Genomic DNA, 13,182 nt, shown 5'->3' with positions numbered 1-13,182 from the left:
AGGCATGGTGGCGCGTGCCTGTCATCCCAGCTACTCAGGAGGCTGAGGCAGGAGAATCACTTGAACCCGGGAAGCAGAGGTTGCAGTGAGCAGAGATAGTGCCACTGCACTCCAGCCTAGGCGACAGAGTGAGAGACTCCATCTCTAAATAAATAAAGCCTTAACCCTTTTAAATCTCAGTGTTTTTATCAACCAAAATCCTAATAAACATAGCATAGGAATTATCTTGATAAAATGTAAAATCTTGGGGTTTTATTTTTTTTTCTAAGCATCTAGATAGTACATATTTAGGGGAGAACAAGGGGTTTTATTTTTTTGTTTTGGTCTGTTTTTGTTTTTTAATTTGTTTGTTTGTTTTGAGATGAGGTTTCCCTCTTGTCGCCCAGGCTGGAGTGCAATGGTGTGATCTCGGCTCACTGCAACCTCCACCTCCCAGGTTCAAGTGATTCTCTTTCCTCAGCCTCCCTAGTAGCTGGGATTACAGGCATATGCCACCATGCCCGGCTAATTTTGTATTTTTAGTAGAGACAGGGTTTCATCATGTTGGTCAGGCTGGTTTCAAACTCTTAAACTCAGATGATCCGCCCTCCTCAGCCTCCTAAAGTGCTGGGATTACAGGTGTGAGCCACTGCGCCCTGCCTGATTTGTTTTTTAATACTGCCTCTGACATATCTTGACAAAAAAGGAGGAATATAAACTAAAAATCAAAAAAACCCACTGGGCGCTGTGGCTCATGCCTCAGCACTTTGGGAGGCTGAGGTGGGCGTATCACAACATCAGGAGATAGAGACCGTCTTGGCCAACATGGTGAAACCCTGTCTCTACTAAAAATACAAAAAGTAGCTGGGTGTGGTAGTGAGTGCCTGTAATCCCAGCTACTCAGGAGGCTGAGTCAGGAGAATCACTTGAACCTGGGAGATGGAGTCGAGATTGCGCCATTGTACTCCAGCCTGGGTGACAGAGCAAGACTTCATCTCAAAAAAATGCTCCCTCCTGAATCTCACTTGTTTTTTGCCCTTCTTAGGACCTTTGGTAGCTATCTTGTTATCACCAATCGTAGGCGCTGACTTGTTTAACTCCTAGTGAAGTTTGTATCTTCTAGATTACAATTCTACGTGATGCTGGCACAAGGCTTCCAGCCCATCCCATCTTCTGACCCAGGAAATAAAGACATTCTGCCTTTGGGCCCCATAGATGGGGCATCCAGAGAATTTTTACTTCTCCAATATTATGCCCATAAAATCCACAAGTAGAAATTACAGAAGAATGACCATTGTACCTCATCTCCACTTAAGATTAAGTGATCTCTACAGCCGGGCATAGTGGCTCACGCCTGTAATCCAAGCACTTTGGAGGCCAAGGTGGGAGGATCACCTGAGGTCGGTAGTTCAAGACCAGCCTGACCAACATGGTGAAACCCTGTCTTTAAAAAAAAAAAAGATTAAGTGATCTCTTATAAATTGAGGATTATGTTAGGAAAACAGGAGCATAGGAGAACCAGGGTGATACCATTTTAAAAATCAACTCCATCTTAAAAAACTAGCAAGGCGAGGAGGAGCAGGAGGAGGAGGAGGGGGAGGAGGAGGAGGGGGAGGAGGAGGAGGGGGAGGAGGAGAAGGAGAAAAAAAAAAAACAACTAGCAAGGCACATTCCTTGCCAGTCACCACTCATGGCCATAAGATGTTTGGCTAAGGAAGCAGTTTAGTAATGCCTGTGAGAACAAACTCCTATGACAGCAGAATGTCCAGATGTACTGATATTGAGTAACAATATATGCTTTTAAGAGAGTTATAATCATGCTTTGAGGTACTTATACACTCAAATGCCAAGGATAACTGTCTTTCAATCAACAGATTCCTAAATTGTCATGTTGTCAGCCCACTAGCATGTAGACATAACTTAGCTTTAACATAGGTAAGATCCCTACATAAGAAGAGTTTATTTTATTTAATTAATTAATTTATTTTTTTGAGATGGAGTCTTGCTCTGTCACCCAGGCTGGAGTGCAATGGTGCGTTCTCGACTCACTGCAACCTCCACCTCCCAGGTTAAAGTGATTTTCCTGCCTCAGCCTCCTGAGTAGCTGGGATTACAGATGCGTGCCACCACGCCTGGCTAATTTTTTGTATTTTTAGTAGAGGCAGAGTTTCACCATGTTGGCCAGACTGGTCTCAAACTCCTGACCTCAGGTGATCCGCCCACCTGAGCCTCCCAAAGTGCTGGGATTACAGGACTGAGACGCTGTGCCTGGCCAGAAGAGTTTAAAACAATGATGGCGTGTTCCTCCTCTTGCTTTCTGAGAACGCCTTACTATGTAACTGAGTAGCTTTCAATAAGCTACCTCTTACTGTGCTCTCTGTGACTCACCTTGAATTTCTTCCTGCGTGAGATCCAAGAACCCTCTCTTGGGGTCTGGATTGGACCCCTTTTTCCAGCAACGATGAGACACTCTGAATTTTGGAAGATTTTAAATTCCTGTAATGGCAGAGGTGTTAGGGAGGGTGATATAGAGGAGGGGGAGGAAAAGTTAGAAATAAAACTCCAAGCTAGGAGACAGTCTGGATAATAGAAATAAATCCAAATGTCTTATAAGAGGATTAGTTTTAATCAGTTTGATGTAAAGAAGTATACTGCCAATGGCAGGGGTGGAGGATTGTGTAATTTCCGTAAATAACACTGAAGATGTCACTGTTTCAAATGTATTTATAATCCCTGGGTTAAAGTCAGCTCAGGAATGGAAAGACATTTTTAACTGGCTGAGTCTACGGCAGGTGGAATGAGTGCTTCCTAAGGTGGGGCAAGCAAGAGATGAAGAGTGTTGAGTTTATGATTTTTTGAGTTTATTACTAGGTAGCTTAATTTTAGTCACTGATATGCCTGCCTTCAGTCAAAGGCAACAACAACTCAATTGTAACATTTGAGTTGTGGTGTTTTGCTTTTTATATACACGAGGTTTCAAAGCACTTATGTGGATGTTTGCCCACATTCTCTCACCCTATCTCCTAACCAGAGGCATCCACTTTAGATCTGGCAGCCTCATAAAGCCCATTAACAAGGATTGAGACCAAAGAATACTTTTCAGACTCTAAAGTTAACCTCTGCACCCTGGACTTAAATCTTCTTGAGTCACCTGAACAAGCATTTCATTTCAAAACATTACAGGACAGTTTTGAATGACATGGTTAGAGTCTTGTTTAAAAATGGGTGCAGGTATCCAGGGGACAGCTGGTCTGATGTCACACTGGTCAGTGATGCAGTGACAGAGTCTTCGTGAGCTCTAGCAGCAGAAAGTCATATCAGCTGCAGATTTTCCTCAGGCAATTCAAGCCTCCAAGCCTGATTCTACACACAAACTGGGTGCACCCGTCCACTGCAAGTGAGGATGAATAGGAGACGGCGATGCTTTGGGTTCCTCTGGAATGTGCTTCACAAATACTAAGGGTAATCACTGGGTGGGGTGGTCAATCATTTCATAAACCAAACACCAATTAACCCTCCCAAAAGGAAAGAGGCTAATTTGTTACACTTAGGTATTTCCAAGTAAAACATCTCAGCTAAGGAGAAGTTTGGAAAGAGGGAAAAGTATGTGAATGCTCTTTAGCATGGAGCAATATGAAACCACCACCGGAAAAAAATAATGCACAGGTAACATCTAAGTACTGCTCAGAATGCTGCAGTGATCACATCACTCCTCTGCTCAAAACCCCTCGGTGGTTTGAAATTATATGCCGAGGAAATGATATACAAACCCTCCAGCCTAGCATTGAAGGCCCCACGCTTCCTTTCCAACTCCACCCCACAGCCCCCACTCAGTCTGCTTTGGCCAGCCCGGGCTCTAGCAGGAATCTGAGTCACCTGAACCTGAGCAGCTGCTCCGGTCAAAAGAGAAGTAAACATCAATTACCGGCGCCTGCACTAGCCTTTCCCACACCTGTCTGCCCATCCTACCCACCCCAGCTGCATTTTGTCCCGCTCTGGAAGCTCCCAGCTGTCGCTTCTCATAACAGCAACTTTCCTTCTCTAATGGTTACTAAACTTAAGTCCGCACTCTCCTCCAAGGCTGACACACTTTTCGGATCAGGTCCGCGGTGTCACTGGTGTACAGTCCTAAAATTAAAACGGAACTAAGGTGCTTCGGCAAAGATACCACCTCTTAGATCCCACACTCTCGGGGAAGAGGATCCAGCCGGCCTGGAGGACGCGGACCCCCCTGCGTCCCTCTGGCTGTACAAACTGCCCAATGACCGGCCGCGGCGGGGATGTTTCGTGAGCGGCCGGCCAATAGCGGAGAGGGGGGCGGGCCTCGGTAGGGGCCTGGCCCAGTGGGAGGCGTGCGGGGGACGTCCCCCCGCGGCCCGCCGGAGTATATAAGGCCCCACTAGCGCCCGCTCCCTGGGATTCGTGGTGTAGCTGGAGATTTGCAGCGCGTCTGTAGTCAGCGACCCTCCACCAACCTAAACTACCGGGTCGGCCATGGTGAGGGACGCTGTGCAGGGGAGGGTGTCGCACGATAGGGAGGATGCCGGGGCCCCCGGGGGTTTGGTGGGAAGCGCCTGCAGCGCAAAAAGGAAGGACGCCCCGGCAACCCAGGGTGTGGGGTGGGCTGCGCGGGGATGCCAGGGGTGTTTGGGCGTTCAGGGCGAGGGTGGGCTCTGCAGAAAGCCCGGGGACGCCCGAGGAGTCCCGGCACCACTTTTCTACCCTACTTCCCCCTGCGGAAGACCGTGCGAGCTAGAAAGGTTCTGAGCGCTCCAGGGGCGCTGCGGAACTGGGCAGGCTGGAGAGGTAAAGCGCGGGGCGAGAACGCGATGGAGTCGCTTGTGCGCTGCGCGCCAAGTTCGGGCAGCAGAGTCGGTTCTGCGGCGGAGCGCGCTCTGGAGCCTGGAGGGGATCTAGGAGCCGCCCTTAGTTCTCCCGAGACGGTCCTGGACAAAGACATGCCCGCCTGCAGCTGCGGTCCCCGCCTCCCTCTGAGATCACACTCCCACGCAGGAGGCAGGGCCCGGGATGATTGGGACGCTCTAACAGGTTTCTCCAGTTCAGAACCTGTTTCCCTGAATGCCTTCGTCTTGGGCCAGAGGTAGAGGTCCTCGCCCTTTGGTCCCATACTTGACTAGGGACTCCTGTAAGCTCTTGGGGTCTTGAATGTTCTTGACTCCACTTCTCTCCTGTGTGGACCCCAAGGACTTCAGGTCTCTCCGTTAAAATGGAGTACTTGGGGTGCGTACACAGAAGTCCCTGTGTCCCCTAAAAAAACCTCTTGATCCCCGTCTCTGCTCTGAGCCCCCTTAAAGGCTCTGAGGCTGTCTTGGAGGGTAGATCCTAAGACTGTTAAACTGTTACCTACCGTCACCCTAGAAGATCCCTTCTACATTTTGGAGGTGCTCCGCCCTTTTAAATTGATCCTCTAGAATGTGGGTTGGGGTGAAGGACCAGAAGATGGGAGGGAGGGTTTCTCCACCATAGAAGCTACCTGAGGGAACAGAGTCGAAAGGTGGGGTGGGTCTTCTGGACTCCACTGTGATGCTTAATTAAGGGGTACTTGATTGGTACTGCAGTTGGCAGGGACAGGTGCTAGGGTAGGTGCCTGTCCCCCCAAAAGGGGAGTTTGTGGGTGAACTTTCAGAAGGCTAGCTCTAACTCCAAGGCTGCTTCCTCAGTTGATCCACAGGTTTGAACTTCGTCTTCTGCCCTTTCGGGTTGTGGGGGTGACAGTCACTGCACATGGGAGACCTCCTTCTAGGCCCCAGTGCTTGAGTCTAGAAGCTCTTGGTGGGCCTGTCTCGGAATACAGACTCTGAACTTTCCCAAGCCACCCAAACAGCAGAGGGCACTGTGCAGTGGGATTTGGCTTTCTCTAGTTCCTGCCCCAGAGACCTAGGCTTATATAACCACCATCTTAAGCACTGCGTGAATGAAGGAAAATGAGGGCCTGGAGGTGGTTTGGCTTAAAGTATGGGAGGGGCTGAAAGAGAACCAAGTCTTCCGGGCTTTGGGTTTTTTTTTTTTTTTTTTTTTTTTTTGAGACAGTCTTGCTCTGTCTCCTAGGCTGGAGATCAGCTTACTGCAATCTCCAACTCATGGGTTCAAGTGATTCTCCTGCCTCAGCCTGCCGAGTAGCTGAGATTACAGGCGCCCACCTGTGATCTCATTCCTTGGTGAAAATTTACATTAGTCTGCATTCTTACCCCATTCAAAAGTGAAGTGAGATTCCCTGAACATGAAAATTAGCCTAATTTTGTATTTTTAGTAGAGACAGGGTTTCACATGTTGGCCAGGTTAGTCTTGAACTCCTGACTTCAGGTGATCTGCCTGCCTTGGCCTTTTAAAGTGCTGGGATTACAGGTGTGAGCCACCTTGCCCGGTCAGGCTTCAGAACTTTGGACTAGGTAACACTAAGCTTCAGCCCTTAGGAAAGACAAGGGTGCTCCCAGGGAAGGCTTTTCAAGCCCCCATCTTTTACTCCACATCACTCAGGGCATGTTCCTCTGCTCACCCTCATAGTGTGAGTGCATCTCCATCCACGTGGGCCGGGTGGGAGTGCAGATGGGCAATGGCTGCTGGGAGCTTTACTGCCCGGAGCACAACATCGAGCCCAGGGTACCATGCCCAGCCACAAGGCCCTGGGGAGTAGTGATAACTCCTTCAACACCCTCAGGGAGACCCAGGCTGGCAGACATGTGTCCCAGGCTGTCTTTGTGGACCTGGAGCCTGCTGTCATAGGTGAGTGGATGGAGGAGTAGGGCCCTCTCCCCCAGGCCATAGTTTTTGCTAGCGACAATGTCAGACAAGAGCTCTGCTTAAGGGGAAAATACTTGAGATGAAAGCCGTCCCCTCCCATGAACACTGATGTCTGAAGTCTATTGCTTTTGTCTAGACTCTGTCTTCGGAAGGGATCCTGGGGGCTTCTGTATTGAGAGGAAGATCATTCCCACAGCTCTGCCTGGAGACTGCCAGATAGAAGTCAGTGATCAGGCTGAGAACGCAGACTGCAGAAAGGAGTGGATGTAAAAGCAGATATTTAAAACTAGCTTTTCCCTGCCCTCAGGCTCTTGAGGGTGGCCCATTGCCTAAGAAACAGGGAGCCGAGAACATTCATAATGGCCCTCTGCTTGGCCTTAACTGAAATAGGCCCCTCGTGGGATGTGGGCCTGTGTGAACCGGCTGTTGCTGGCTTCCGGAGGCTTTCCTGCTTCCTCCCTTCTGCAGCTGGATCTCCTCAGCTTCCCAGTCTTGACAATCCTACCCCTCCCCCACTTTTAAAAGCTGTTATTTTAGATGTTAAACGCTGGACTGGGTTTCTTCATTAGTCTGTATTCTCTTTTTCTCATTCTTTGGTGAAAATTTACATTAGTCTGTATTCTTACCCCATTCGAAAGTGAAGTGAGATTCCCGTAAACACCATTCTGATTCCTCACCCAGCAAAATGAAATGGCTGTGATCAGAGGGAAGGGGCCACCAAAGATACCGCCTGCTCTCCCCATCCCAGGCCCAGGCAGGACCCAGCCTTAGAAGTGGGCCTCTGGGATGCTGTGTGTCATCACTCTGTTGAGCAGTTTGGAGAGGCTTAGCAGCAAAGGTTCTGGTGTCTGGTGTTCCCTTGGGGAATGAGACCAGCTTGTTTTTACTTTGTTCGTTCTCACCCTCAAGATGTGGTAAGAACTGACTTTTCTTTTTTTTTTTTTTTTTTTTTTTTTTTTTTTTTTTTTTTTTTTTTTTGAGACGGAGGTTTGCTCTGTTGCCCAGGCTGGAGTCCAATGGCGTGATCTCAGCTCACTGCAACCTCCGCCTCCCAGGTTCAAGTGATTCTCCTGCCTCAGCCTCCCAAGTAGCTGGGGTTACAGGCACCTGCCACCATGACCAGCTATTTTTTTTTGTATTTTTAGTAGAGACAGGGTTTCCTTACTTCCTTCACCAGGTTGACCAGACTGGTCTGGAACTCCTGACCTCAGGTGATCCGCCCACCTCTGCCTCCCAAAGTGCTGGGATTACAGGCATAAGCCACTGCACCCAGCTCAAGGACTGGCATTTATAGGCAGCCCTTCCACCCTCAGCAGCTGATGTCTGGTATGGAAGATGCTGCCAACAACTATACCTGTGACCAATACGCTGCAGGGAATGGAGATCATCAATTTGGTGCTAGAGTGAATCCGAAGACTGGTGAGCAGGCCTTGGGTACCTAACAGGAGGTCATTGCATCCTTAGCCTTCTCCCTGGCTGAGAGGCAGCCACAGCCTGTGCTGGTACCTGACATCATTCCTCCGGCCTGTCAGTCCGCTCAGCTTCCCCTAGGGGGATGTGTGTTTTCCGACCTGGGTGCGGGTCTAGGGTTGGAAGCCTGAATAACTTGCTCTGCCTTGAGTTTGTGGACTCAAGCTTCTGTCCTGGTGGTTCCTCACTTTGCCAGGTCTGTCTGATCCATGCCTTTGACCTTTGGTCTATCTCTGCAGCAGCTCAGCTTGTGGTTCTTAGACTACTAAGCAGATCTGTCCAGGTAGGAGGGGCTCCTGCCTAGTGCTCAGCCATTTCTCCATTTGACCCATCCCCTGTTTGAGGCACTGAGAACCACGAGTGAGGCTACCTGTGAGCCAGGACTTTGGCCCTGTTGCCGTAAAGGATTGTCTGGACATCCTCTCTGCTGCTCAGTAGACACTGAGGACTTCGAAGGGACCTGAGGAGTGGGAGTCTGTGCTCCCTTCCTCAAGAATGAAAAGAAAATGCCTCCTAGGGCTAGAATTCTCTTATACGGTCACTACCCATGTGTCTGGTATAGACTGATGCTTTTCTTACCCAAGAAACACCTGTACCAGAATCACCTGGGGTACTTGTTAAAGCTGTGGGTTCCTATGTTCCAGTCTGAGGTGACACCTGGTAATCTGTATGTTCTTTTCTTTTCCTTTTTTTTTTAATTGAAACCACCTTTGCATGTATGTTCAATAGGTTGCCACCACCACTCCCACTCCGCTGTAACTAGACGGCAGAGCAACATAACTGAGAGGGCCTGGCTCTCTGACTGCAAATCTTATATCCTGTCTCATCCCTACCATTGCATAGACACAGCACTGCCTTTCCAGGTCATCTTTTTCCCAGGAACTCCAAGCCTCTTGTAGATAATCTTTGCTTTTTTTTTTTCTTTGAGAGAGAGTCGCTCCGTTGCCTAGGCTGGAGTGTCACCAGTGGTGCAGCCACAGCTCACTGCAAACTCCGCCTTCTGGGCTCCAGCAATCCTCCCACCTCAGCCTCCTGAATAGCTGGGACTACAGGTGTGTACCACACCCAGATAATTTTTGTGTTTTTTTGTAGAGATGCGGTGTTGCCATCCCAGCACTTTGGACAGATGAGGTCCACCCCACCTGGACAGGTGATCTTTTTTCCCCTCTATGGAGGTGAAGCAAAAGGACATGAAGGAACTTTCTGAGGGTGATGAGAATTTCTGTATCTCTGTTGGTTTGGTTATATAGGTGTCTATGCATGTCAAATCATTCACCATATGTCCAATAAGATGCACACACTTAACTATAAACTACAAAGTCTTTCTAAAATACAAAAGTGAATGCAAGTGTAGTTGGGTAACAGTAGCTTTCAACACAGAAGTTTCCTCAGGAAAAGAGGGTGGGGGCAGGTGACCTGCCATCTGCATCCTTAACGGTGTTATCTCCTACTGCAGACAGATGACTAGGGGCTTCAGGGCTTCCTGATCTTCCATAGCTTTGGGGGTGGCACTGGCTCAGGCTTTACCTCCCTGCTGATGGAGCAGCTTCCTGTTGACTGTGGCAAGAAGCTTAAGTTGGAGTTTGCCATTTACCCAGTCCCTCAAGTGTCCACGGCAGTTGTAGACCCTATAACTCCATCTTGACCACCCACGCCGCCCTGGGGCACTCAGATTGCCTTCATGGTAGACAATGAAGCCATTTCTGATATGTGCTGCCGCAACCTGGACCTCAAGTGCCCTACCTGTGCCAACCTCAACCGGCACATCAGCCAGATTGTGTCCTCCATCACTGCTTCCTTGCATTTTGACGGTGCCCTCAACGTGGACCTTACAGAGTTCCAGACCCATCTGCTGCCCTACCCTTGCATCCACTTTCCCCTGGTGACCTGCTCGCCCAGTATCTCAGCTGAGAAGGTCAACCATGAGTGGCTGTCGGTGGCAGAGATCACCAGTGCCTACTTTGGACCCTGCAATCAGATGGTCAAGTGTGACTCTCGCCACATGTGTGGCCTGCCACATGCTCTGCTGTGGAGAGGTGGTCCCCAAGGATGTGAATGCCGGCATCACCACCATTAAAACCAAGTGCAATATCCAGTTTGTGGACTGGTGTCCCACAGGTTTCAAGGCAAGTGGGGTAAAGGGCAGTTAGCACATGGCCTGTGTTCCTGGTGAGAAGGAGCTTTCTGCAGAGCAGGTGTGAGGAACAGATGCAGAGGATCTTACTCTGTCACCCAGGCTGGAGCACACTGGCGTAATCTTGGTTCACTGCAGCCTCGACCTCCTAGGCTTAAGCCGTCCTCCCACCTCAGCCTCCTCAGTAGCTGGGACCACAGGTTTGTGCCACCGTATCCTGCTAACTTTATAGTTTTTGTAGAGGTGGGGCTTCACCATGTTGCCCAGGCTGGTCTCAAACTCCTGGGCTTGGGTGATCCACCCACCATGGCCTCCCAAATTGTGGGGATTATAGTCGTGAGCCACTGTGCCCTGCTAGAGGATGTCTTTAACTAGATAGATTTCAGCTGGTCTAGAAGCCAGGCCTTTGGACTGTAAGCAAGGGTGGATTCTACTTGAAAGACTGCCTTGATGAAAGGAAGAGCATCCGTTTCATTTTACTTAGCCTGATAAATAGGCATTCCCAGAGCTGCCAGTCACATGCGGAGAATGGCCTTCTCATCACTTGTGCTAGGGACATAGCCCCGTGCTATGGCTCCTGCTCAGAAGGGAAGTCTTTTAGAAGCCAGAGAGGCCCATTATCAGATGATGGGGAAAGTGCAGATCAGAAGGTCAGAAGGATTCTTGTGTTCTGCATCTGTGAATGCATTCTCTTCCTTTTGCAGTAATGAGGAAGAAGCACTCATTTATGCCCCACCCTGTTATCAGTTCACCTTCTCAGGGTACTGGGCATATGACCTAGTTTGTTTTATGAGTTTTGTTCTGGAATAAGATTCCAGATAGATTAAAGATGGCAGCTGTGGCATTAGAAAACATATATAGCTTTCCTGCCCCGTGGCACTGCTGTGAATATGACCACAACGGAAGGAGAGGCAGGGATAGTACAGGAAGATCTTTAGCTACTTAGAGGAGGAATAGGCTGCCTTTAGGACATGGTCAGCTTGCTGTCCCTACAGGCACTAATGGGAAATTGACTTTTTTTTTTTTTTTTTTTTTTTTTTTTGAGAATGAGAACCACTAAAATGTATTATATATTCTGGGCTGGGCGCAGTGATTCAGGCCTGTAATCCTACCACTTTGGGAGGCAGAGGTGGGAGGATGGATTGAGCCCAGGAGTTTGAGACCAGCCTGGGCAATGTGAGACTCCATCTGTACAAAATATAAAAAAAAAAATTAGCCAGTCATGCTGGCGTGTGCTTACAGTTCTAGCTACTCGGAAGGCTGAGGTGGGAGGATTATCTGAGTCCAGGGGGTTGAGGCTGCAGTGAGCTATGATTGCACCCCACACTCCAGCCTCAGCAACAGAGTGAGACTCTGTTTCTTAAAAAATAAAACTACATATTCTGGTAGATTAGCGTTTAAAGCAGGTTAAATTTAGCTCTAATTGGAGATCTTCCCGAAGTTTAACATTTTTTAAACTGTTTTCTTAACTACAGGAAAGGAGGGATACCAGTTCGTTTAACACCCATATAGCCACTACCTGGATTTAACATCTAGGTCTGTTTCCCTTATTTTTGCTTTACTGACCTTATTTAAACTCACTCCTCTTTGGGGGCAGGGGGAGATGGAGTCTTGCTCTGTCACCAGAGTGGAATGCAGTGGTGGGATCTCAGCTCACTGCAACCTCCGCCTCCAGGATTCGAACAATGGTCTTATCTCAGCCTCCCGAGTAGCTGGGATTACAGGTGTGTGCCACCATACCCTGCTAATTTTTGGTATTTTTAGTAGAGATGGGGTATCGCCATGTTGGCTAGGCTGGTCTCAAACCCCTGACCTCGAAGTGATCTGCCTGCCTGGGCCTCCCAAAGTGCTGTGATTACAGGTGTCAGTCACTGCACCCTGCCCACAAAGGTTTTTTATAGTCAGTTTTTCAGTCATGATCTAACTGAGGAGCAGGCATTATGCTGCTTTGTCTCCACGTAAGAGTCCACCCATTCCCTTGACTGTGACTTTGAAGTCACTTGTCTTGCAGAAGCTCCCTCATTCTAGACTTGTTTCCCTGTGGTGATCATCTTCCTCCATCTTTGTTTCTTATAAGTTGATAAATGCCCCTTCCCCAGTTATGGGGATCCCCGTACAGACCTTCTGGGAAACATAGAACCAGGCACTTACACTTCTTTGTTTCTTCTTAGGTTGGCATCAACTACCAGGCCCCTATAGTGGTACCCAGGGGTGCCTTAGCCAAGGTTTGGCAGGAGGTCTGCATGCTGAGCAGTACCACAGCCATCACTGAGGCCTGGGCCCGCCTGGACCACAAGTTTGACCTGAAGTATGCCAATCGGGCATTTATGCATTGGTATGAGGGCAAGGGCATGGAGGAAAGGGAGCTGTCTGAGGCATGAGGACTTGGCTGCCCTGGAGAAGGATTATGAAGTAGGCACAGCCTTTGGCTGGCAAGGATGAGCATGAGGAGTTCTCGGGGTCCCGGCACCTGTAACGCCTGTTCTCTCGTACCTCAGTTGTGTGTGTATCTCATTCCGCTGTTTCCTGAACCCCTGCTAATACAGTTGATGTTGCAAGTGATCTGGAGCTGTGTGGAATTCTGCCCAGGCAGTGGGCCATCTTTAAGATTCCCAGCTTCCTTTGACGTCTTTTTTTTTTTTCTTTAGCTGGAGTTTTGCTCTTTCATCAGGCTGGAGTGCAGTGGCACGATCTCAGTTCATTGCAGCCTCTGTCTCCCGGGTTCAAGCGATTCCCCGGCCTCAGTCTCCTGAGTAGCTGGGACTACAGGCACGTGCCACCACGCCCAGCTAATTTCTTTTTTTTTTTTTTTTTTTTTTTTTTTGTATTTTAGTAGA

General features: G+C 48.9%; 1 long non-coding RNA gene and 1 pseudogene across 1 annotated transcript; both read left to right on the top strand.

Annotated features, from left to right (window-relative positions):
- Window positions 1–6,072: 6,072 nt before the first annotated feature.
- Window positions 6,073–12,907, top strand: LOC116558714. Its single transcript, XR_004272135.1, has 2 exons — window positions 6,073–6,723; window positions 12,517–12,907. It is a non-coding gene; the product is annotated as an uncharacterized LOC116558714 (long non-coding RNA).
- LOC116558712 lies at window positions 9,316–11,393 on the top strand (annotated as a pseudogene).
- Window positions 12,908–13,182: the final 275 nt, after the last annotated feature.

The sequence above is a fragment of the Sapajus apella genome, unplaced genomic scaffold (assembly GCF_009761245.1).
Source record: "Sapajus apella isolate SASKATOON/1434 unplaced genomic scaffold, GSC_monkey_1.0 scaffold22, whole genome shotgun sequence".
Classification (NCBI taxonomy): domain Eukaryota; kingdom Metazoa; phylum Chordata; class Mammalia; order Primates; family Cebidae; genus Sapajus; species Sapajus apella.
The sequence above is the reverse complement of the archived record's forward strand: the minus strand, read 5'-3'. Positions and strand labels throughout refer to the sequence as shown.